This window comes from Carcharhinus amblyrhynchos, chromosome X, assembly GCF_965287045.1.
Source record: "Carcharhinus amblyrhynchos chromosome X, sCarAmb.v2.hapA, whole genome shotgun sequence".
NCBI classification, from domain to species: Eukaryota; Metazoa; Chordata; class Chondrichthyes; order Carcharhiniformes; family Carcharhinidae; genus Carcharhinus; species Carcharhinus amblyrhynchos.
Genome location: NC_137359.1, coordinates 6,810,598 through 6,837,822, shown reverse-complemented (window position 1 = coordinate 6,837,822; position 27,225 = coordinate 6,810,598). Strand labels below are relative to the sequence as shown.

General features: G+C 43.5%; 1 protein-coding gene across 10 annotated transcripts in view; it reads right to left on the bottom strand.

Moving 5' to 3' along the window:
• Window positions 1-27,225, bottom strand: part of r3hdm2 (R3H domain containing 2) — a 304,603-nt gene that overhangs the window by 210,412 nt on the left and 66,966 nt on the right. The window contains exon 3 of one of the 10 annotated variants that reach the window (XM_080218004.1): window positions 15,605-15,673. The exons of the other annotated variants lie outside the window; for them this stretch is intronic. The gene's annotated coding sequence lies outside the window, so the exon portion shown is untranslated. The remainder of the gene's footprint in view (window positions 1-15,604; window positions 15,674-27,225) is intronic. 10 annotated transcript variants of the gene reach the window in all.

Here is a 27,225-nt window from a genome sequence, read left to right as displayed (position 1 = left end):
TTTCCAGCAAGGTTTAGTTTGAAAACTCCAGAGATTTTCCAGTTTCAGCACTGATAACTGACACAGAAAATTTGATGCTGTTACTTAAGTGCTAAAAAACTGATTCCCAATGACCATCCTTACAAGGGACTCCACTGCCGAGGTACATCTTGTTCAATTTGCCTGTAAAGAGGCACGGTCGGCCATCCAATCAGCACTTTGGGGAATTTACACCTTATATCTAGCAATAAACACATGTTACATTGCTCAAAGCTTGGTTCCTCATCTGCATGCTGTGGATTTTAACAAAGACAAAGCACTGGGTTAAAACAAAAGTAAATTATTGCAGATGCTGGAATCTGCAGTTCTGGACTGCTTCTTAAAGGGGTCTGCAGTTTTATATAAAAGGAATATACAAGATATTAAGACAAGAAAGATAGCCCTGAAAAAGCTGAAGATATCATAAAGGGCTCTTTGGCCAACATCACAATGATGGCTAAAGTCGTCCAATAAAAAAGTCACTCATGATGCACCGTACCTGGTTTTTTATTCATTCATGGGGCATGGGCGTCGCTGGCTGGCTGGCCAGCATTTATTGTAAGAAGTCTCCAACACCAGGTTAAAGTCCAACAGGCTTATTTGGTAGTAAACGCCACTAGCTTTCGGAACACTGTTCCTTCGTCAGCTGAGTGGAGAGTTCTGATCAGAAACAGGGCGTATAAAGGCACACACAGTTTACAGAATACTGATTACAATGTGAGTCTTTACAGCTAATCTGCTATTCAAGTCTTAAAGGTGCAGACAATGTGAGTGGAGAGAGGGTTAAGCACAGGTTAAAGAGATGTGTATTGTCTCCAGGCCAGACAGTAAGTGAGATTTTGTAAGCTCAGGCAAGTCGTGGGGGTTACAGATAGTGTGACATGAACCCAAGATCCCGGTTGAGGCTGTCCTCACGTGTGCAGAACTTGGCTATCAGTCTCTGCGCTGTCATATGTTGTGAAGGCTGCCTTGGGGAACGTTTACCCAAAGATCATCCTATATACTCCCCGCGTTGGAGATCTCTACTGCCTCCCAAAGATACACAAGGCAAACACAACCGGCCGTCCCATCGTATCAGGCAACGGGACCCTGCACGAGAACCTCTCCAGCTACGTCGAGGGCATCCTGAAACCCATTGTACAAAAAACCCCCAGCTTTTGTTGCGACACTACAGACTTCCTACAGAAACTCAGCACACATGGAGCAGTTGAACCAGGAGCGCTCCTCGTCACAATGGACGTCTCGACACTCTACACCAGCATCCCCCATGATGATGGATTTGCTGCAACAGCCTCTGTAAATAACGCCGACAACTGCCAGTTTCCAGATGCAATTTTACAACTCATCCGCTTCATCCTGGACCACAATGTCTTCACCTTCAACAACCAGTTCTTCATCCAGACACCCGGAACAGCCATGGGGGCCAAATTCACACCTCAATATGCCAACATCTTCATGCACAGGCTCGAACAAGACTTCTTCATCGCACAGGACCTTCAACCGATGCTATACACTCGATACATCGATGACATTTTCTTCCTTTGGACTCATGGGGAACAATCACTGAAACAACTATATGATGACATCAACAAGTTCCATCCCACCATCAGACTCACCATGGACTATTCTCCGGAATTGGTTGCATTCTTGGACACACACATCTCCATTGAGGACAGTCACCTCAGCACCTCACTGTACCGCAAGCCCACAGATAACCTCATGATGCTCCATTTCTCCAGCTTCCACCCTAAACACGTTAAAGAAGCCATCCCCTACGGACAAGTCCTCCATATACACAGGATCTGCTCAGATGAGAAGGATCGCAACAGACACCTCGAGATGCTGAAAAATGCCCTCATAAGAACAGGATATGGCACCTCAACTCATCAATCAACAGTTCCAACGCGCCACAGCGAAAAACCACACTGATCTCCTCAGGAGACAAACACAGGACACGGGTGGACAGAGTACCCTTCGTTGTCCAGTACTTCCCCAGGGCGGAGAAGCTACGACATCTTCTCCGGAGTCTTCAACATGTCATTGATGAAGATGAGCATCTCGCCAGGGCCATCCCTACATCCCACCACCCACTCCCCCCCACCCCCCCCCCCCAACTTCTTGCCTTCAAACAACCGCACAACCTCCAACAGACCATTATCCACAGCAAACTACCCAGCCTTCAGAAGAACAATGATCACAACACCACACAACCTTGCCACAGCAACCTCTGCAAAACATGCCGGATCATCAACATAGATGCCATCATCTCACACGAGAACGCCATCCACCAGGTACACGGCACATACTCTTGCAACTCGGCCAACGTTGTCTACCTAACACGCTGCAAGAAAGGATGTCCCGAGGCATGGTACATTGGGGAGACCATGCAGATGCTACAACAACGGATGAATGAACACCACTCGACAATCACAAGGCAAGACTGTTCCCTTCCTGTTGGTGAACACTTCAGCGGTCATGGGCATTCGACCTCTGACCATCGGGTAAACGTTCTCCAAGGCGGCCTTCACGACATACGACAGCGCAGAGTCGCTGAGCAGAAACTGATAGCCAAGTTCCACACACGAGGACGTCCTCAACTGGGATCATGGGTTCATGTCGCACTATCTGTAACTCCCATGATTTGCCTGAACTTGTAACATCTCACTTACTGTCCTGTCTGGAGACAATACATATCTCTTTAACCTATGCTTAATGCTATCTCCACTCACACTGTCTGCACCTTTAAGACTTGAATAGCAGATTAGCTGTAAAGACTCACAGTCTAATTAGTATTCTGTAAACTGTGTGTGCCTTTATATGCCCTGTTTGTGATCAGAACTCTCCACTCACCTGACGAAGGAACAGTGTTCCGAAAGCTTGCGGCATTTACTATCAAATAAACCTGTTGGACTTTAACCTGGTGTTGAGAGACTTCTTACTGTGTTTACCCCAGTCCAACGCCGGCATCTCCACATCATGAGTAGCATGTATTGCCCACTCCTGGTTGCCCGAGGGCAGTTGAGAGTGAACGTCCAGAGTCACATGTAGGCAAGACCCGGCAAGATTTCCTTCCCTAAAGGACATTAGTGAACCAGATGGGCTATTAAGACAATCGACAATGGTTCCATGGTCATCAGTCGGTTCTTAATTCCAGATCTTCTTCATTTACTTCAAATTCCACCTTATGCCGTGGCAGGAATCAAACCTGGGTCCCCAGATGGGCGGCACAATGGTTAGCACTGCTGCCTCACAGTGCCAAGGTTTGACTCCTGGCTTGCGTCACTATCTGCTGCAGTTTGCACATTCTCCCCTTGTCTGCATGGGTTTCCTCCGGGTGCTCTGGTTTCCTCCCACAGTTCAAAAGATATGCTGTTTAGGTGCATCGGCCATGCTAAATTCTTTCTCAGTACTCGACCAGGTGCCAGAGTGTGCAGATAAGGGGATTTTCACAGTAACTTCATTGCAATGTGAATGTAAGCCTACTTGTGACTAATAAGTAAACTTTAAAGAACATTAGCTGAGTTTCTGGATTAATAGTCTTATGATAACATTACTAGGCCATCACCTCCCCTAGAACAGGTGCCAAGCTTCCTCCAAAGTCACTCTTTGGCCAGCTAGATTACTGTGGCAAGCACTGCTGCCTCACAGCACCAGGGACCTGGATTCGATTCCCAGCTTGGATCACTGTCTGTGTGGAGTTTGCACATTCTCCCCATGGCTGCATGGGTTTTCTCCATGTGCTCCAGTTTCCTCCCACAGTCCAAAGATGTGCAGGTAAGTTGATTGGCTATGCTAAACTGCCTCTTAGTGACAGGGGGACTAGCTAGGGTAAATGCATGGGGTTATGGCAATGGGCCTTGGTAGGACTGTGGTCAGTGCAGACTCGATGGGCCAAATGGCCTCCTTCTGCACTGTAAGGATTCTATGAACACTTTTTCCTAAGCTGTGCTAGAAACCACTGAGTCTGCTCTCTTCACCTTTGCACAATTGAGATCACAAACTTTCTACTGGAACCGAAATGGCATCCAACTACCACTGCATACTTAATGCTTAAAAGGACTTGCACTGATCTTTTTGAAAGAAAATATGTTTTGAATTTCAAACTTTCTAACATATGACCTCGTTTCTGCCACAAAAAGGTTGAACCAGCATCTCAGTGTAGAACACAAAAACAAACTGCTCTGAAATAGCTTTCAAATTAATCTTCAGCTCAAGCTTTGAGCAACAGAAAAGCTTATAAAAAACAGTACGAAAAATATCTTGGTTCTTCAAGGTCCAGCAGTTCAATATTGTTGATTGCTTATTGAGCCATGAACATGAACAGGAGTCACGTCATTTTCTTGCAGCATGTGCACAGCATAGGTGGCAACCGTTTTAAACTACGTTCATTCAGTGGCTGGCTGCAGTTTGCAATGAACCAGTTCTGTCAGAACTCAAGGCAGATGAGCAACAACGGAGCAAAACCCAATTCAACTAAATACTTAGCATGAATTGTTGAAGGTGTGAACCGATGCAAACACTCGATTCTAATGATCGATTCAGTCAAGATCATGTTAATCTAACTCCGAAATGGCCACACTTACTTATCAGTGTTCTGATTCGATCTAATTTGGTTTATTATTGTCACACGTATTAGCATACAGGGAAAAGTATTGTTTCTTTCGTGCTGTACAAAGCATACCATTCATAGAGAAGCAAAGGAGAGAGTGCAGAATGTAGTGTTACAGTCATAGCTAGGGTGTAGAGAAAGATCAACTTAATGCCAGGTAAGTCCATTCAAAAGTCTGACAGCAGCAGGGAAGAAGCTATTCTTGAGTCGGTTGGTACGTGACCTTAGACTTTTATCCCTTTTTCCTGATGGAAGGAGGTGGGAGAGAGGGAATGTCCAGGATGCATGGGGTCCTTCATTATGCTGGCTGCTTTGCCGAGGCAGCAGGAAGCATAGACAGAGTCAATAAATGGGAGGCTGGTTTGCGTGATGGATTGGGCTACATTCACAACCTTTTGTAGTTTCTTGCAGTCTTGGGCAGAGCAGGACCTGCGATTCAATCAGAAAGAATGCTTTCTATGGTGCATCTATAAAAGTTGGTAAGAGTCGTAGCTGACATGCCAAATTTCCTTAGTCTTCTGACAAAGTAAAGGCGTTGGTGGGCTTTCTTAACTATAGTGTCAGCATGGAGGGACCAGGACAGGTTCTGATGTGACCATTCAGCAGCAAGAGCCTTATAGCTTAAGGGATGCCATTCTGCACCAAGCAAGGCTAACCAGGAATCTATCCCATTCTTACAACCTGCCATTGGGGTGTTGAAAAGATTTGCAGGCTGATACTCAATTTGTTTGACCATGTATGAAAAACCTTCCTCGGCCATTAAGTCCTGAGTTAGTAGTTGAACCCAGAGTTTCTGGCTCAAAGTGACTCACTGCCACAAGACCTTTGTTAAGATTCAATTCCATACTGTCATGAAGCAGAGGTGGATCCCCTCTCTGAGAACTAACACCTAACTACTCAAAGAGCACCACCTCGTCCTATAACCTGTTAGTGTGTGTGTGAAGTGGTACAATCTGCTCTTCAGCAACTTTTAGTGTTAAATCAAAATAACTCTGAGACTCTCTCTAAAGTCAACAAGTAACAACTTATCTAACAGTGAACAAGTTAACTAAATTATTAACAAACCAAATAAAATACTTTGAAACATAGAAGATAGGAGCAGGAGGAGGCCATTCAGCCCTTTGAGCTTGCTCCACCATTCATAGCTGATCGTCCAACTCAACAGAATAATCCTGCTTTCTCCCCATAACCTTTGATCCCATTCGCCCCAAGTGCTATATCCAGCCGCCTCTTGAATACATTCAATGTTTTGGCATCAACTCCTTCCTGTGGGAATGAATCCCACAGGCTCACCGGGTGAAGAAATGTCTCCTCACCTCCGTCCTAAATGGTCTAGCCCCAATCCTCGGACTGTGACCCCTGGTTCTGGACTCCCCCAACATCAGGAACATCCTTCCTGATCTATCCTCTCCAGTCCTGTTAGAATTTTATAAATCTCTATGAGATCCCCCATCATTCATCTGAACTCCAGTGAAAACAATCCTAACCTAGTCAATCTCTCCTCATACATCAGTCCCGCTATCCCTGGAATCAGCCTGGTAAACCTTCACTGCACTCCCTTGAGAGCAAGAACATCCTTCCTCAGAAAAGGAGACCAAAATTGCTCACAATATTCTGGGTGTGGCCTCACCAAGGCCCTATATAATTGCAACATCCCTGCTCCTGTACGCGAAACCTCTCGCAATGAAGGCCAACATGCCATTTGCCTTCTTTATTGCCTGCTGCACCTGCATGCTTACCTTCAGCGACTGGTGCACGAGGACACCCAGATCCCTCTGCACACTCCCCTCTCCCAATTTACAGCCATTCAGGTAATAATCTGCCTTCTTGTTTTTGCTTCCAAAGTGAATAACCTCACATTTATCCAAATTATACTGCATCTGCCATTGATTTGCCCACTCACCTGACCTGCCCAGATCATTCCGAAGGATCTCTGCATCCGCGTCAGAGTTCACCCTCACATCCGGCTTGGTATCATCTGCAAACTTTGAGATGTTACATTTCGTTCCCTCATCCAAATCATTAATATATATTGTGAATAGCTGGGGTCCCAGCACAGATCCCTGTGGCACCCCATTCGTTACTGTCAGCCAATTTGAAAAGCACCCATTAGTTCCTACTCTTCGTTTCTCCTCTGCCACCCAGTTTTCTATCCATCTCAAAACACTTCCCCCAAACCCACGCACTTTAATCTTGCACAATAATCTCTTATGCGGGATTTTGTCAAACACTTTCTGAAAGTCCAAATATAACACATCAACTGGCTCCCCCTTGTTTACTCTACTAGTTACATTTTCAAATAACTCAGATTTGTCAAGCATGATTTCTCCATTATAAATCCATGCTGACTCTGTCTAATCCTAATGGAATTCTAACGGAATGCTGTTCCAACAAATACAATTCCCACTCATTAACAAAAAATAGAATTTTAGTCACTCTCTAAATTATAAAGAGGTTTTGTGTCTTCCGAAATATTCTTCTCTGCTGATTCTTCTGTCTTCTTTGGTACCTTCAAGATGGTGCTTTCTCTTAAGACATAAATGAGGCTATGAGAGACAGCCAGCAGTTCTGGCTGAATTAACAGCTGTTACTTTGGCAGGTGCTCTCTGCCTTTGTCCCACTGCCCTCTTCTTTTTATACCCATGATGACAATAGGATTGATCTTAGATCGCCAAAACAATCAAATTTAAATTTGATAGGTTCTTGGTATCCAAGTACCTAATTCAAATTGATAGACTGAATTCAAAAATATTCAAAAACCCGAAAGCCTGGGCAAAGCCTGTTGCCTTGGTCAACTTACTGCTTGGTTTTAGATACACGTTTCATTTTAGATGTTTCAGTTTGGGCACCCTACCTGTACTTAGATTTTTTTTATTTTCGAAGCACAGAAAAAGGCCCACCTTTTGAAAAGGACCATGCAATGCTTTCTCCTTCGCATTTTATAATTTGACAAACACCAATCTACAATCACAACTTGGCAACACAAGCGCACACCATGCAGACTGGGTTATTGAGGACATGTGCGCAATAGATGTCTAGTGCTTAAGTTCTAAATTTCATCAGAAAAGTCATTATCTACCCAACGTCACTGGACAACACTGTCTGAGAGGAACCTACAAACATCAAACTATAAATGGCTCAATGCCATGCAGAGATCCCAAGCTCAAATGAGCTCTCAATCTACAAAGTACCACCAAATCATTTGCCCCAAAAGATTTGCATTCTGCAAAATCTAAAATGTTTCAAATTATATTGTTGGAAGAGGACAATTGCAGGATTGGATATGGTGAAAGTAAACTTGGCAGAAAACTGAAGGTGCTGCACCCATTGTTTGCCACACAGTATCCAGGAACACGACAGCCTAAATACTGGGGAATAGCAGGGGATGGCATTCCCTTCAGAATTCAGAACTGGCACCCAAAAATTCAGGGTTTTGCAACTTTAGGTCAAAGGGGATTGTGCAAAGGTTGGCCTAGGAAAATGACAGGCCTGACCTGTCAAACTCACAGTGTCAATATCAGTCTCTTCTGAAAAAGGCAAGCACTTGAGAGACTAGAACACGTCAGAGCCAAAGAAAAGTGTCAATGGACATTGCGATTCAAGCTGTGTCTGAATGTTCCTGGCCTGAGTTGCAAAATCTGTTTGAGAATTAATGCTTGAGTTCTTGCCATATATAGCAAGTGGCTGACCCAAGTTCAAAAGGGAGAGGAAATCCAGAAAGAAAGATTACATAGGGGATACAAATCGCAGACTACTCCATCATCACTCTGCCCCCAGCGAGGGGACAGACCCAGCAGAGGTGGCGGCACAGCGGTTCAGAGTCGGGAGGCGGTTGCCCTGGGAGTCCTCAACAATTAACTCTTTCCCCTATGAAGTCTCATGGCCTCAGGTCAAACATGAGCAAGGAAACCTCCTGCTGATTACCACATACTGTCCCCCTCGGCTGATGAATCAGTACTCCTCCACGTGGATAGGCACATAATGTATTCTGAGTAGGGGACTTCAGATTGGCAGCACCACTGCTGATATATCCTTCAGGGGCAGACCAATTTGCCATACTGGGCCTGCAGCAGGTATTTCATTATTCATTCAATGGGATATAGCTGCCATTGGCTGGGTCAGCATTTGCTACTCATCCCGAATGGCACTTGAATTGCATGTCTTGCTCAGCCATTTCAGCGGCAAGTTAAAAGTCAACCACATTCACGTGGATCGGGAGTGTACACCAGGCAATGCCATGAATGGAGTAGGTTTTTTTTTTAAAACAACAATCCACAATAGTTTCATGGTCATCATCAGCCTTTTAATTCCAGAATTTGTTATTGAATTCAAATTTCACCATCTGCTATAGTGGGATTTAAATTCCACAGATATTACCTGGCTCTCTGGATTACTATTCCAGGGACAACATCGCAACATTTGATTGATTTGTCACATGTATTGTGATCCAGTGAAAAGTATTGTTTTTTGCATGCTATACAAGGCATACCATTCACAGAGAATGAGAGAGTGCGGAATGTAGTTTTACAGTCATAGCTAGGGTGTAGAGAAAGATTAACTTACTGCGAGGTAGGTCCACTCAAAAGTCTGACAGCAGCAGGGAAGAAGCTGTTCTTGAGTCGGTTGGTACATAGTCTCAGACTTTTGTATCTTTTTCCTGGTGGAAGAAAGTAAAAGAGAGCATGTCCAGGGTTTATTATGCTAGCTGCTTTTCCGAGGTAGCAGGAAGTATAGATGGAGTTAATGGATGGGAGGCTGGTTTGCATGATGGATTGGGCTTCATTCGCAACCCTTTGTAGCTTCTTGCAGTCTTGGTTAGAGCAGGAGCCATATCAAGCTATGATACATCTGGAAAAGATGCTTTTTGTGGTGCATCTGTAAAAGAGAAAGATTCGTAGCTGACATGCCAAATTTCCTTTGTCTTCTGAGAAAGTAGAGGCATTAGTGGGCTTTCTTAACTATAGTGTGGGCGTGGAGGGACCAGAACAGGTTGTTGGTGACCCGGACACCTAGAAACATGAAGCTCTCGACCCTTTCTACTTCGTCCCTATTGACGTAGACAGGGGCACGTTCTCCTTTACGCTTCCTGAAGTCAATGACAATCTCCTTTGTTTTGTTGACATTGAGTGGGAGATTATTTCATCGCACTAGTTCACGAGATTCTCTCATTCCTGTACTCTGTCTCGTCATTGTTTGAGATCCGACCCACTATGGTGGTGTCATCAGCAAACTTGAAAATCGAGTTGGTGGGGAATTTGGTCTAAGGTGTATAAGGAGTATAGAAGAGAGCTGAGAACACAGCTTTGTGGGGCACTGGTCATGGAGGTGTTGTTGTTGTCTATCCTTGCTGATTGTGGTCTGTGGGTTAGGAAGTCTAGCGTCCAGTCGCAGAGGGAAGAGCCAAGGCCCAGACCACGGAGTTTGAAGATAGGTTTCGTGGGAATAATGGTGTTGAAGGCTGAGCTGTAGTCAATAAATAGGAGTCTGACATAGGTGTTCCAGGGTTGAGTGCAGGGCCAGGGAAACGGCATCTGCTGTGGATCTATTGCAGTGGTAGGCGAACTGTAGTGGATCCAGGCAATCTGGAAGGCTGGAATTGATTCATGCCATGACTAGCTTTTCAAAGCACATCATAATGATGGATGTCAGAGCAACCGGGCAAATCATTAAGGCATGCTGCCTGGCTTTTCTTTGGTACCGGGATGATGCAGATAGAGACCTCATGTTGTCGTAAAGAGAGGTTGAAGATGCTTGCGAATACCCCCTGAATGATGCACGCAGGATCTGAATGCTGGTCCAGGTACTCCATCTGGGTCATTCACTTTCCATGAGTTGACCTTCAAGAAAGCTGGTCTGACATCTGCAATGGTGATCTTGGGTACATTACCGCCTCCCCAAACGAGAGAACAAAAAGTGAAACATTTGACCTCATCCTCACCAAGATGTCTGCCGCAGATATATCTGTCAGTGACAGGATGGGTAAGAGTGACCACTGCACAGTCCTTGTGGAGACAGAGTCCTATCTTCACATTGAAAATACCCTCCATTGTGTTGTGTGGCACTACCACCGTGCTAAATGGGATAGACTTCAAACAGATCTAGCAACTCAAGACTGGGCATCCACAAAGCGCTGTGGGCCATCAGCAGCAGCAGAACTGCACTCAACCACAATCTGTAATGCAGTGGCCCAGCATATCCCCGCCTCTGCCATTACCAGCAAGCCAGGGGGATCAACCCTGGTTCAATAAAGAGTGCAGAAGGGCACACCAGGAGCATTCTCAAAATGAGGTGCCAACTTGATGAAGCCAGCAAGTTCTGAATTGGGGCTTGAACCCAAAGCTTCTGACTCAAGGCAGGGATGTTACCCATTGCATCACAAGACCTCCTCAACGCAGGACTATATGCATGCTTAAGAACTAAAGCAGCAGGCAAGGGACAGAATTCAGAGTTCCTAAAGTCAATGGATCAAATCCAAGTTTTGCAGTACAGTCATATTCAGTCATTAAATAACCAGTGTGGGTTGACGCAGGCTCAGTGAACATCACCATCTTTAATAATGCAGAGCCCAGCACATCAAGGTTGGAGTGTTTATAATAACCTTCAGTCATAGCTGCAGAGTGCATGATCCATCACTGCCTCTTCCTGAGCTCCCCAGCATCACAGAAACCAATTAGCCAATATGATTCACCCCCCCCACTGGATATTGCAAAGGCTACAGGCCCTGACAACCTCCTGCCTGTAGTGTTAAAGACTCGTGCTCCAAAACTTACTGAGCCATCTAGCCAAGCTGCTTCAGGACAACTACAAAAATTACCCGGGTACATCCAATACACAAAAAAAAGGACAAATCCAACCTGAGCAACTATTGTTCTTGCAGTCAGTTAATCAGCCAAGTGACAGTAGATATTGCCGACAGTGATACCAAATGTCTCTTACTTAGACATAACCTGGTCACTGTCAATTGGCACTTAGTCAGCAATACTCTGCTCATTGATGCTCAGTTTGGGTTCTGAGGACCACTTGACTCCAAACCCTTGGTTCAAATATGAACAAAAAGAGCTGGATTCCAGAGATGAGGTGAGTGTGACAGCCCTTGACATCAAGGCCGCATTCGACCAAGTGTGGCATCAAGGAGCCCTAGCATAACTGGAGTCAGTGGGAATCAGGGGGAAATCTCTCTGCTGGTTGGAGTCACACCTGGCACAAAGAAAGATGGTTGTGGTGATTGGAGGTCAATCATCTCAGCTCCAGAACATCACTGCAGGAGTTCCTCAGGGTTAGTGTCCTCGGCCCATCCACCTTCAACTGCTTCATCAATGACCTTCCCATGACTTTAAGGTTCAAAGTAGAGTTATTTGCCTACTTGTCCAACATTCACAACTTCTCAGATATAGAAGCATGTCAATATGCAGAAAGGCGCAGGTAAGTAACATTTGCGCTACACAAATGCCAGGCAATGCTCATGTCCTACGAGAGAAAATCTAACTATCTCCCCTTTATATATATATATAAATCCCCCCACTGTCAACATCCTGGGGGTTACCATTGACCAGAAACTGAGCTGGACCCAGCCATATAAACACTTTGGCTACCAGAGCAGGTCACTCACCTGACTCCCCAAACCTGTCCACCATCTACAAGGCACTAGATGGAACACTAGCCACTCGCCTGGATTAGTGCAGGCTGTAATGATAAACATGCAATTAATATTTTTAAAAATTCTTTAGGGGGAATGTTTAAAATTTGGATTTTTTTTCTGCAGGCAGCCTTTGTGTCTAGAAACATTCAACTCCATGGTAAGTAAAGAAATCTTCATGATTAGGAAGATTTCTTTCTTTCGAAGCGGGGAGGTATTAAGAAGTCCAGTAATAGATTTAAGGGACTTGAATTTGGATGGGTAAAACATTAGAAGGCATAGTTTTGAGTAGGTTTAATTTAATATTTCTGTGCCTGGGGAGAGCTGTGACTAGATTTCATATTGACAGTTAAGGGGTTAACTTCAGTTCCTACTAAAATCCAAAGTGATCTGTCCCAGCAACAAGAGAGAAAGGGTGGAGCTGGAGCACTCTGTGCTCTTAACTGTGGCAAAAGTATGGCAGGTGTTATTCTTTTAGTGGACTGAGAGGGAGCTGGGAGAAATGTCTCTCGCTCAGCTCTGCTCAAGCTTGAGAAAGGCTATAACAATGGAGTAAGCGTAAGCCAGCAGAACAGAGCCAGATATGCTCCAAGAAGCCATCCCATTTAACTCGATTTACAGTTGTGTGTGCAGCCCTGAAGTCAGAGATGTGCAGGCGGTTCCTGAGAACATTCAATAAAAGCAAATTACTGCAGATGCTGGGATCTGAAACCAAAAGAGAAAATGCTGGAAAATCTCAGCAGGTCTGGCAGCATCCATAAGGAGAGAAGAGAGCTGGTGTCAAGTCCAGATGACCCTTTGTTAAAGCTAAAAGGCATAGAAAGTGGGAGATATTTGTACTGCAAGGTGAGGGAACCGTAGAATCCTACAGTGCAGAAGGAGGCCATTCGGCCTAGAGTCTGCTTCAACCACAATCCCACCCAGGCCCTATCCCCATATCCCTACATAGTTACCCACCAATCCATCTAACCTATGCATCCCAGGACACTAAGGGGCAATTTAGAATGGCCAATCAACCTAACCACACATCTTTGGACTGTGGGAGGAAACCCTCGCAGTCACAGGGAGAATTGTGCAAACTCCACACAGGCAATGACCTGAGCCGGGATTTGAACCCAGGTCCCTGGAGCTGTGAAGCAGCAGTGCTAACCACTGTGCTACCCGTGAAAGGTGAGTCATAGCCATTAAAAATCTCTTTTGATTCCTAAGAACATTGTCCCTCACCATAAAATCTCTCTGAAAGCTTCAAGACTGTTAACAAAATTTATTGTAAGTATATGCTTGCTAACTGTACTTAAAGTGGCATTTACATCTGAGAGAGAATTGTTGCTTCTTTGGAACTGAAACAGCAGTAAGATTAAAAGTAAAATTTTAAACATTGTTCAACTGTTAATAGTTAAGTTGCTTCACTTGTTAGAATTATATTTACACTGTGTTATTAAATAAAAGTTTGGTTCACTATAAAAGATTCCCAGGTGAACTTCACCTGACGAAGGTGCAACACTACAAAAAGCTTGCGATTTCAAATAAACCTGTTGGACTATAACCTGGTGTCAAATGATCTCTCAAAGATATTGCTGGTATCAGACATCATCACTAACCTACCCTTCTTGTGGTTAACTGAGATTAGTACAAGATGTGAACCAAATCTTTTCCTAAGATATTGCACTGATCAGTCCCAGAGCTACAACATCAAGCTATACAAAAGCATTCAATCAGTTGATCAGGGATGGGTATGCAATGCCATTGACCAATACAGAGACAGGGATACAGAACATACAACACTCTGATTCAACCAAGGAGATCTGTTGAACTCATCAAGAAAGATGGTCAAGTTCACTGTGAATACTGTATCAGCAGGACCCTCACAAAGCCCTGCACAAATCCTCTAAGCCCTGTTAAAAAAAAAGTTCTCACGCCAACTTTCCACTCAGTATAAACAATCCTGATTTCATAGCAGCACAGGCAACTTGTTTCACATAACACTTCCTCTCAGAATATCAACTTGATCTAATATAGATTGCACGTATCACACAAACTGAACAAGCAGCCAGTGTTTACCCCTTGTGGAACATAACAGAGACTTGGAGACTTGCCCTACTTTTCAAGTGCATGTATTTTACAATAAACACATCGCAAATAGGCAACAGATCGACATTATAAAATTAATCTGTGGAGTTTTTTTTAAAATATGTCACCAATATTTTGTCTTGCACACAACATATGAGAGACTTATTATAAAAGACTATCCTACTGCAATGTCATATCATAGTTGATATTCCACAATTGCTGAACACAAACTAGTACAAAGGGCAGCAGCATTGCATCAATCCAATCAAATGGATTGGAAACTTTGACTGCTCCTTTCCAATTGCCTTCTCCAATGTCACATCACTTCCAACATGGAGGGTAACTAGGCTTTTGTGATACTTCTTCCAAGCTGGCCTGAGCAGATACAGCTTACAAAAACTAAATTGCCAATGAACTTGTCATGCTCCTCCCATCTTCCCTCCCCACTGGAGTATGAATCAAAAGCTAACTGTATGAATGAGTCGCTGAGTTAAAGCTGTACCACATCAACCTTTAGCACTAAGTGATTTTTGCGCCTCCTGGAACATTAGCAATAGGCAAACATACTTACTTTTAAGAGCTTATTTAACAAGGCTGAAAATCCAAGTCTTAATAGAGTAAAAATGCTCCGCATCCCAATTTATACTGAAAATGGTGGAGGAACTGGTCAAGGCAATTCTGCATCATTATAACTGAACTATCCTATTTTAATCACTGTTTGGTAATATGGAACTCGAGTATCGCTGAAAAAAAGACATTCTGCCTATCACACAAATAAGTAATGTGATTTTCAATTTCAGTGCCGGTATGATGCTAGGTATGAATGAAACAGGCGCTACTCTCAACAGGCAAAGGTACAAACCTTACCCAACCAGCCCATATTTGTAAAACACAAAATACAGTGTCCAACATTTGATGAGCGTTTGCGATCGGACAACATTCAATAAACATTTCCGAGCGTGCTCAGAATTATGCTGACAACCAGTTTATGACCATCGGTCAGGCTCAGTGTGGCATACACATGCTAACAGCTACATATATTAATGCACAGGGCCCAGTTCATCACAGGGAGGACAGGTACACACACCGCGCCTGTTTCAGCAAAACAAAATAGGGGACAGCCATTCTCTGGTTCATTCCCCAGGGCAATGCCTTGAACAACCACTGAGTCAACCGGCCTGGTTTGAATTTAAACAAAGCTCGACAGTTAACTATCAGTCATCTGTTAACTAGTGCATTCTCCATGGCAACATCTCTCGGAGTCCACTTACCGACCAATCAGCACTGTTCTCGAAGTATAAATTGTTGCTCCCTTTATACTTGGTATTCTTGCAAATGCCCTGATGAGCGCAAAATGAAAAGCTTCAACAAATGCCTTTTTATCCTATTTGAATTTATTATTTAATCATATACTACGTTGCAGGCATTGGATAGTAGCCTTCACAGAAAAATGAACAGAATCAAGAGATGTGATCCCACATAATCAGAATAAAAATATAATTTATCATTCAGTCATCATAGACCAGTGATTCCAATTATGGCCATCATCCGAACTAACTGGAAAACTGGATTCAGTGAACAATTAACATTCCAATTGATGTTACAACTGGATGGGAAGGTCCCAGAATGGAACCCGGGCTCAAAAAACCATAGCTTTTTTTCAAATCAAACACGAAAGAACAGAGTCACAGGACTGCTAATTAGTTTTAACAAGAAAAAAACATTTATTCAATTGCATTATAAAACAATACTCCTTTACTCCTCCTTCAGTTTAACCAACACACACAGGTTTTAAGGTTAACATCAATGACACAGTGAGTTTGAAGCTACCATGGTCTCATTAGCACACAAAGTTAGGGTTTGCAGATTTCTCCTCAGAGTACTCCCAGATGATTGTTACATGAAAGTTTCCAAAGTCCACTTCCAAAATACACTAACATTTTCTCCCGTAGCAATGCATTCACTTAGAGATCCGCATTCCAAACTCCAGTTTACTCTTTCCAAAAGACCTGTTTGATGAGAGCTTCCGCTCCACTTTTAGCACCAACTCCGTACCAGGATTTTAGATTAACCCTTTCAGGTTTTGACTGTTCTGATACCCAGTCAACACTTTATAATTTGCTTATAGGCAACAGCAAGACATTTCAAACTTTAGATTTACTTTTAGAAAACGCCTCCGCTAGTATCCCAACCAACTGATTTCTTCTCAGTTTTGTCTGGTATCCCTGAACAGAATCCTGTCCTATTTCCCAGTTTCTTATTTGTTCTCTTGAACTCCAGACCTTCTAGAAACTTTTCTTCATTGCTCCAGCTTTTTAACTAGCTGTCCGAACCATTGCTCGATTACAGTGTTGAACTCTTCTTCCGTTGCCTTCGTCTCTGTGCCCACTTCTTTGGGCAAGAGTCCACCCCCCGTTCCACAGATGGGCATTCTGCCTCCAGTTGGACACCCTGACTGCGACAATTATCTGCCCTCAATCTTTTCACTGGGAACTGTCGACGAGACATTGGTTATCTTATTTTTTCTGCCCTCTTCACCCATTCCAACCTCTCCTTTCAAACATTCCTCTCTTCGCTCCCTCATGTCCAAACCCAACTTTGTCATTAAACCTGCTGATAAAGGGAGTGTTATCATCTGGCATACTGACCTCTACCTCGCAGATACTTCCTCCTACCTCCCCCTGGACAATGAGCACACCACTGAACATCAAGCCATTATCTCCAACACCATCACCAACCTCATTTCCTCCAGATACCTCCCCTCCACAGCTTCCAACCTCAGTCTCCCAATCCCAGACACCCACTTCTACCTACTTCCCAAAATCCAGAAAAAGGACTGTCCTGGTAGGCCCATTGTGTCAGCATGCTCCTGCCCCACCTATTTCCTCTTATCTTGACTCCATCCTTCTGGCCCATTCCCTCCCCACCTACATCTGGGATTCCTCTGATGCCCTGCATCATATTAACAGCCTCCAGTTCGCAGGCCCTAACCGCCTCCTATTTATCATGGATGTGCAATCTCTCTACACCTCCATCCCACACCAGGATGGCCTGAGCGCTCTTCACTTCTTCCTTGAAAAGAGACCTGAACAATTCCCATCCACCACCACTCTCCTCTGCCTGATTGAACTCGTTCTCTCAACAACTTTTACTTTAACTCATCCCATTTTCTCCAAAAAAAAAGGCTTTAACAGAAGATCATCAGACTCGAAACATTAGCTCTTTTCTCTCCTTACAGATGCTGCCAAACCTGCTGAGATTTTCCAGTGTTCTCTCTTTTGGACTGCATTGAAGGACTTTTCTTACAGCAATGCTAAAAGAGTTAGTTCCTCTTCATCTCTCTTAGCAGGGCTGAGAGTGGTTTACTGCTCCATTGTTTGTTGCCAACTGCTTCTAACTTTTAGCTAAAAACTAATGAACAAAGAGAACTTCTGCGCCCCTTAGAGAGCCTGTCCAGTTGCTAAACAACTAACTTTCTTCACCCTGTAGCTTTCTAAACACAATGTTATCTCAGCTGGAACTGAAACTAACTCCAACACAAATACTTTTCCACCTTTGTTCAGCATGGAATTTAACTATAAGTTTCTTTCAAGCACAGAAACACTAAATTAAACTCACCTAAAACGAGATCTTATTTCTATTGTTTACCCATACAAATATAAATCCCTTAAAACTAGCTTTGGGTGCCTAACAGAGTACATCACTGAGCTTAAGAAGTTTGCTACAGGAGTAAAAGCAGTAAAGTCATTCTGAATGTTTTGTGTCTATTATACTGGACTTCTTATAACAGGAAGAACAAATGCTCCACAATCTTTTAAAATGAGATTCAGCAGTGATGACTCATAGGAATGAGCTGCAGCCACCTACACACAGCTGTCAACAGAATTCTCTTTGTCTAAGGTTTCTTTACATGATAGTAATGTCTTTGCATTAAAAAGTAAATTGGCACTATTTACAATATGGCTGCTTTAGGGTACAGGCAATTGAAGACAAGTGGAAAATAAAGAACTTGAGCAATAGGGGGATCCAAATGGAGGCTTTGTGCTTACTCACAGGGAAAAAGGGAAGTAAATAAATAATCCAAGATGACAGGGGAGTCACCTTGGACCGCATGTGTACTTTCTGGTAGCTAATAACAATATTAACAGAAGGTGCTCTGAAATTTCTTCCAGGGAATGGTGTGGAGAGGGTCCAAGCTTGGTAACTTTAGCTTTGCCAGGAAGTATAATTGGTCTGAGATAGAAATGATTTGGAATGACAGTCATAAAAGATACATCACAATACCAAATCCTGGCAATCTCCCTGGTATACAAATTATTTTCAAATCCCAGTCTTGTCTAGTTATTGTGCAGCCAATCCTAATATTAGCAAGTCTGGTTGCCAACCAACGATAGAGCAAGATTCACCGTTCCAATTAAAACTGTCTCGCTGTAAAAACAAAATCACCGTGTATCGGTAACAGCTGAAAAATGTTGCTTAAAATACCGCTCTTACTATCATTGATCACATCAAGATTGGCTCAGTGATCCTTCTATCAATTCTAATTGGATTTTACCTTTCAAAGTGCCTCCTATTTTTCTCTTTGAGCTATTTCTGAAACATGTCCTCAGAGTCAATACCCTGCTTCATGTTGCTTCTGCTCCACAAAATTAAATCTAAGCCAGAACACTAATTGAAAACATACTCAAAAACATCTATGCAAAATGAAGGAGACAACTATCATCAAAATCAGGCCTCCAGTCGTTAAAGGGGCTGTCATTCTTCAAATAACTGGTAGTAGCAATGGCGCAGGGTGCAGCCTACCTTCAGTGAGCACATGTCCAAACGAGAGAAGAGGACCATCTGTACAGCACAGGCCTCTGTCACACTGCATGAACTCAATGTTATTACAATTACACAGCTCTTCCTTGAGGCTTTTCATTCTAGTTAGACAGCCTCAACTAGGCAAAGGTGGAAAAAAAGAAATGCTTTTATTAAGATATTCTATCTCACTAAGGAAGCTTCAGCTCAATCCACATCCAATAACCTGCTCTGAAAATTCTGCTCAACATTTGGCAGCTGCAACAAATTGCACCACAGCAATTGAGATGTAGAAAGTAGGGACAAAAGTAGGCCATTCAGCCCTTCGAGCCTGGTCCACTGTTTAACATGACGACGGCTGATATCTCAACACCATACTCCCGCATGCTCCCCATACTCACAATCCAAAATGTTCTAAAATCACAACATTCTTTCAAAAAGCCAATTTGTCCCAGCTCCCAATGTTAACAGACCCGTTAAAATTGCAGGATCCAGATCTATGCAAAATGCGATTTGGACTACACGCTATCTGCATACAGGTTTTGTTGAAATCTGGCCATTGATTTATGAGATATACTGCTTAAAAACATGCTAACAAAAAGGGGCAAAAACACCTCCTCCCACCTTCAGACGTGGAGGGTAACATGGAAAATGCAGTAATGGCATTGCAGATATGCAGTGTCACAGAAGATATTCTGGGCCCATTATATAGAGATAGGGGCCTGTGCCTTTGCACCAGCCTGGCCCGAAAACTGACCATCTGCCCCAAACCCTCAAATAAAAATTCCTGTTGCGGCTACATAGAGGTGATGCCGAGCATTTGAAGATATGCCTTTTCATTTGTATACACTGTAGCGATATACGCAATGAACCAAAAATTACGAGGAAGAGACCTCTGCACAGAAGTTACACCAGCTGTCAAGACTGATCTGCCAAAGGCATTGCCATACACAGCAGCTAAATGTAGACAGTGATGCTTAATGAATGGGTGATGAGTTGCTGCATCTGGCTGCTTTCTATATGTTAGCAATTGGAATCCAACATAAAGAACTTTCATTTATATCACACCTGATACTTTGAAACATGCCAAAGTTGGTCACAGGCACTGAATTTTGTTGCAAGCTGATTGAGGCAAATGTGATGGTAACTTTATGCTCAGCCAGGTCCCACAAATAGTAATTTAATTAATTAATTTAATTGGTTTTGATAGCTTTGCTCAAGAAAATAAAATTGACCAGGATACGCAGACATTTAAGGTGGCACAGTGGTGTGCTGCCTCTCATTGCCAGGGACCGAGTTCAATTCCAGCCTTGGGTGACTGTGGAAAGTTTGCTTCTTCTCCCCATGTCTGCATGGGTTTCCTCCAGGTGCTTCAGTTTCCTCCCACAGTCCAAAGATGCGCAGGTTAGGTGGATTGGTCATGCTAAATTGCCCCTTAGTGTCCAAAGATGTGCAGGTCAGGGAGATTAGCCATGATAAATGTGTGGGGGGTACAAGGTAAAGCATGGGCAAGATGAACTAAGTTTATTTATTGTTGTCACAAATTGACTTACATTAACACGGCAATGAAGTTACTGTGAGAATCCTCTAGTCGCCACTCTCTGGTGTATACACTGAGGGAGAATTTAGCATTATCAATCTACCTAACCAGCACATCTTTTGGACTTTGGGAGGAAACCAGAGCACCCGGAGGAAACCCATGCAGACACAAGGAGAATGTGCAAACTCCACACAAACAGTAACCCAAGGCCAGGAATCAAACCCGGGACCCTGGCGCTGACAGGCAGCAGCACTTACCACTGTGCTGCCCATAACTCTAAGAGTCAGTGCAGGCTCGATGAGCTGAATGGCCTCCTTCTGCACTATAGGGATTCAATGATCCTATGAACTTCCTGTTCTTCACTGAACGGTGCCACATCAAATTCTTGTGTTGTCAGCCTGTTAAGGTGGATGCAAAAGATATCATGGCACTTATCTGAAGAGCAGGGGACTCTCCCAGTGTTTTGGTCCAACATTCTTCCTCCAGCCAATATTTCCAAAACAGAATAACTGCCATTTATCTCTGTTTGTGGGACCTTGTTGTACAAAACTTTCAAGCTCAGTGGAAACAGTACCCACACTTCATTAGAAGCTGATAGGCTATGACGTTCTTTTGAGGTCACAAAAGATACTTTTTAAATGCAAAACCAGTGCTTGACATGAATGATGGCTGCTTCATTATTTATTTCATCTTCTCTCCTACTTTTTTCAGCCTGGTTGATGCCAAGCACCATGAGGCTTTCACCTCAATATATCCATTTTATAAAAGCTCCTCTGTTTACAGGCATGACGATACTGGTGTTGGACTGGGGTGAATACAGTAAGTAGTCTCACAACACCAGGTTAAAGTACAACAGGTTTATTTGGTAGCACGAGCTTTAAGAGCGCTGCTCCTTCATCAGATGAGTGAAGAGTTGGGTTCACAAACATTGCATATGAAGACAGACTCAATTACAAGATAATGGTTGGAATGCGAGTCTTTACAGGTGCTGACAATACAAATGGAGAGGGGGAGGTTAAAGAGGTGTGAATTGGCTCAAGCCAGGACAGTTAGTAAGATTTTGCAACCCCAGACTAAATAGTTACAGGTAGTGTGACGTGAACTCAAGATCCCAGTTGAAGCCGTCCTCACGTGTGTGGAACTTGCCTATCAGTTTCTGCTCAGCAATTCTGCATTGCTGTGTGTCATGAAGCCCACCTTGGAGAACACTTACCCGAAGATCAGAGGCTGAATACCTTTAACCGCTGAAGTGTTCCCTGATAGAAAGGGAACACTCCTGCCTGGTGATTGTTGAGTGGTGTTCATTCAACCGTCGTCATAGCGTTTGCATGGTCTTGCTGATGTACCATGCTTCGGGATATCCTTTCCTGTTTACAGAGCAGAATTTCTTCCATTGCTGAACCTTTGGGTAATGTGAAGTTTACTTTTTTGACTTCAGACACAAACCTTGTTTGCTTCCACAATGAGTTGCTACTTAAAAGTTTCTGAATCAGGTGAAGTCAAATTTCTGCCCAGAAAACATGTATAAATAAATTACTGGTTGCAATGTAAATCTGTGCATTTGACTATTCAAGGGATCCCTTGGATTTTCCTCCTAAATATTGATCTGGGCCCACGAATGCTAAGCAGAAGCAGTTTAGTTGTAAACTGTCTCTGGTGTTTGTGCAGTGGGAAAATAGTACAGAAGTTGATCAGTGGGGGTCAGGGATTGTCACAAACAAAAATTTATCTCCCAGAGATTAAGATCATCATCCTTTCTGGTTGTATCACTGCTTATTATGGCTCCTGCTCTGCCCAAGTAAGAAACTACAAAAGGTTGTGAACGTAGCCCAGTCCATCACGCAAACCAGCCTATCCATTGACTCTGTCTACACTTCCCACTGGGAAAAACAACCAGCATAATCAAGGACCACATGCATCCCAGACATTCTCTCTGCCACCATGCTCTGTTGAGAAAAACATACAAAAGTCTGAGATCACATACCAACTGACTCAAGAACAGCTTCTTCCTTGCTGCCATCAGACTTCTGAATGGACCTGCCTTACATTAAGTTGATCTTTCTCTACACTCTAGCTATGACTGTAACACTACATTCTACACCCTCTCCTTTCTTTCTCTATGAACGGTATGCTTTGTCTGTATAGCGCGCAAGAAATAATAGTATCCCAATATATGTGACAATAATAAAACAAATATTAAGTTGATCTTTCTCTACACTCTAGCAATGACTGCAACACCACATTCTGCACCCTTTCCTTTCCTCCCCTGTCGTTCGTCCATCGTCATCGACGAGGACCTCGACACCGTTAGTCATTTTGAGGCTGGTTGCAGTGTGACCGAAGGTGACTGATCAGGCCAATTCGGGCATGGAACGTCCTGGCACATATTGGACAGACTTGTGTAGACACTGTAGTTGTTGCGCTGGTGGCTCTGGACTTGCGCAGCTCGCGCTTAAGTTGTGCTTCAGTAATACACCTTGCTTCGTGAGCTTGACAGCCTTTGTGGATGAGGCAGCGCCAGGTAGGGCGGTTTTGTACCAGCGTTTCCCAGGTGGTTGTGTCAATGTCAAGCGACTTCAGGGAGGCTTTGAGTGTGTCTTTGTAACGTTCCTTCTGCCCTGCATGCAAGCGTCTACCAGCAGAGAGTTCCCCAAAAAGGAGCTGCTTGGGTATGCGCTCATCTGACATACAGATGACATGACCTGCCCACCAGGTCTGCGCTCTCATCAGCAGTGTGTGGACTGATGGTAGACTTGCTCTAGAGAGAACTTCTGTGTCTGGTACTTTGTCTTGCCATCTGATGCGTAATATTCTGCGGAGACAAGTCATGTGGAAATGATTGAGCTGTCTTGAGCGCACCCTCTCCCAAGCAGTGACTATTGATGCAGAAGTTAACTGCAGAATAGCAAAGGCAAGTTCTGCTTTTGGTAGACTGCGCTCCACTGTATGGGAACATCGAGGAATCAGCCCAGCAACAAAACTGAAGGTCTACAGCGCCATGGTACTCACTACCCTCCCGTATGCCTGTGAAAAGTGGACTGTGTATCAAAGGCATGCAAGACAGCTCCTTCTCCCCATGTACTCTATGAAAGGCATGTTTTGTCTGTACAGCACGGCTGCATAGTGGTTAGTACTGCTGCCTCCAGCACCAGCGATCTGAGTTCAATTCTGCCCTTGGGTAACTGTCTCTGTAGAGACTGCACGTTCTCCCTGTGTCTGTGGGGGTTTCCTCCCACAGTCCGAAAGATGTGCGGGATAGGTGCATTGGCCGTGCTACATTCTTCCTCAGTGTAGCCGATCAGGCGCCAGAGTGTGGTGATGAGGGGACTTTCAAAGTAACTTCATTGCAGTGTTAATGTAAGCCTACTTGTGACATTAATAATAAATAAATTTTTCACTGTATGCCAATACTTGTGAGAATAATAAATCAAATCAAAGGATGAAAATACCATTGGGACATTGTTCTTTAAGTTTCCCCTCGCCCCACTTCCTGTTAACATTATTGTTATAAAAATATTGGAGATGAGGAGAATGGTTGTTTAAGGGAAAGGGCCTGCAAGGTGCGAGAAGTCATGTGATGCAACCACCAGGCTTACATCCGGACTTGACAATCCTGAGGGCTGTTTTCATTCTGAATTGAGAAAAAAAATACTGGTGGTCCTGTGATGCAATTGCACAATTTGTTGTTAGCCTCTCCATCATTACATGTTTCTACTCTAGAATCAAGTGTCTCCACCAACCTTAGACCCAGGTGAGAGTGGGACCTTTAAAATTTTTTTTCTGTCAATTGTTAAAGGGCTGCCAATGGACACCACTTTTAATGGGACTCATCATCAAATTCTCACTTAGAATCATGGAGGCCATTCGGCCCATTGCGTATGCACCGACCACAATCCCACCCAGGCCCTATTCCCGTAACCCACATATTTACTATGCTAATCCCCCTGACACTAAGGGGCAATTTAGTATGGCTAATCAACCTAACCTGCAAATCTTTGGACTATGGGAGGAAACTGGAGCACCCGGAGGAGACGGGGAGAAAATAGCTAGTTTGATTTAAATTCAATGCCAAACTGAAGAACCTAATTTTAATGTTACAGCTCCAGCCGCTTAGCTGTCACTGTGATGGCAGGATATGAAAAAGTATTGAAGATCACACAGAGGGAAACAATTGCAATCGTATTTTAGTTGATAATCCTTTAGTGTGAGATAGCAATGTGGGCTTGATTGATGATCATAGGGACAACCAGTGTGGCCACTGTCGGTGCACTGCTGCCCTTGCTCAATAACTGGTTAGCAATTCAAGATTTGATGCTTGCTGCAATGAAAAATATTGCCCTCTCAAAGATAATCCAGCTTTCTTCAAAACAAGCCAAACTGCACAGCTTTTATTTCCATTCCTGCCGGAAATCAAGTCTGGAGAAGCATGTTCACTTTTGACTGCAGCACAGTTTGCAATATACATGCTGACGTCACAGATACAATTTGGATTATTCTTCAGGCTTCACTTGTAGCAAGACTACGATGAGAAATTTCCACAAACTTCGGAAAGGTGATGAGGGGGGTGACACAAAGGCCTCACATTCCAAAGAAATTCTTCTTTTTCCCCCTTAAAACTCATTCACCACCCGAAATAAAATCCAGAAAAGAATTAATGGAAATCAGGATAAAAAATGAATTTTAAAAGGTGCCTGGTAGATTAACTTTTCCACCCAACCCGGTATTTCAGTTATTGACACAGCAGCGTGTTTCACAGAATCCCTACAGTACAGGAGGCCATTTGACCCATCGAGTCTGCAGTGACAACAATCCAGCCTGGGCCCTTACCCCATAACTCCATGTATTTACTCTGCTAATCTCCGACACTGGGGCAGGGGGAGGACGCGCACACGTGGCCAGAATTGAGCCTAGATCCCTGGCACTGTGAGGAAACAGTGATAACCGCTGCTATAGTAAGGTCCAAATCTATACGATACTACAAAGACAGGCCACAGAAATAATGCCAATTCATATTTTATGTACATAATTACAAATGCCAAACATGACTGCCAATTGTTGAAGTCAAAGCTTCATGTTACATTTTTGAAGTATTAAAACATAATTTCTAGCATCTTGAAAAGAATGGTTTGCAGTGGATTCATAACTGCTAACTACTTTATAGTGAACTTAAGTGTACAAAAGATCCCAGCAATTATTATTCTATTAAAGTGGTCCTTCCTTGTGCTTCACACATCATAGCATGAATTTTGCAGTCAGCATTATAGAGTGCTTTTCACCTCTTGTGCAATCAGAATCTGTCATGGGCCCCCAAAATGAAGAAATTACTAACGAGATTCCACCTTTTGTAGCACTTACTTGAATACGAATTAGAACCAATGCAAATTACACGTGAGTTAACAGGCAAGTGAGACTGCAATAAAAATGAAAATTTCACCTTAAATCATCGATGGCACTATGAGGATGCACAATTCCACAATACGCTATTCTTTATTCACACAGGGTGGGTCAGGAGTCCTGTCAATTAAAATCAGCAAGGCATACTTCTACAAACCCTTTCTCTCCCTTGGGAGATGAGACAGTGCTATTAGTGTACCTTTCCAAAATTCCATTTTAACTGACTAACCAAGACCCCAGTTCACTGTTTGGCCACATTTGGGAAAACTCTTTAGTATCTCTGACCTATTCATGTAGCTTTCCAGGTTTTAGACCTTTTTAAGCCAGCTCGCACAGTCGAGCTCCAAGACTTCTGTTGCTTTTTCAGGCAAACAGAAAAATTGACCTCTTCCTGATTTGCTGCTTCTTCTCGCAAGAATTGTGTGTGTTCCTCTTTCTGTCTCTGCATTTCCTCTTTGCATCTACATCTGTACATCGATTGCCTTCAATCTCCAGCTTGTAACTCTCCTCTGTTTCTATCAGCTACACAGCTTCTTTCTCAACTCCCTTCCACATCAAGAGTCACGTGGACCAGTATTTCTCATTATTCAAGAAAATTACAATAATTCCTTTACAATTGATACAAAGTTGCAAAAGTCTTTTTCAAACTTTTTTAAAAAACAATTATACCTTTTAAAAGAAATTACAAATTTTCCTTATTGTATGGCTTCCAGGTCACAGGTCATCAGAAGCTACAGTAATGTCATCAAGCAGGCTCAACAGCCAATCACACTGAAGAATTCTTGGAAAGAAAACCAGGAAACAGATCACGAAGACACAATAGCACAGTGGTTAGTGCTGCTCCTTACAGCACCACGGACCCAGGTTAGATTCCTGAAGCTCACTATCTGTGTGGAGCTTGCACGTTCTCTCAACGTCTGTGTGGATTTCCTCTGGGTGCTCCAGTTTCCTCCCATAGCCCAAAGATGTGCAGGTTAGGTGGACTGGCCATGCTAAATTGCCCATTAGTGTCCAAAGGTGTGTAGGTTAGGTGGATTAGCCATGCTAAATTGTCCCAAGATGTGTAAGTTAGCAGGGTAAGTGCCTGGGGTTACGGGAGGGGCTGGGCTTGGGTAAGATGCAGTTAGAGTTGGTGCAGATCTGATGAGCCAAATGGCC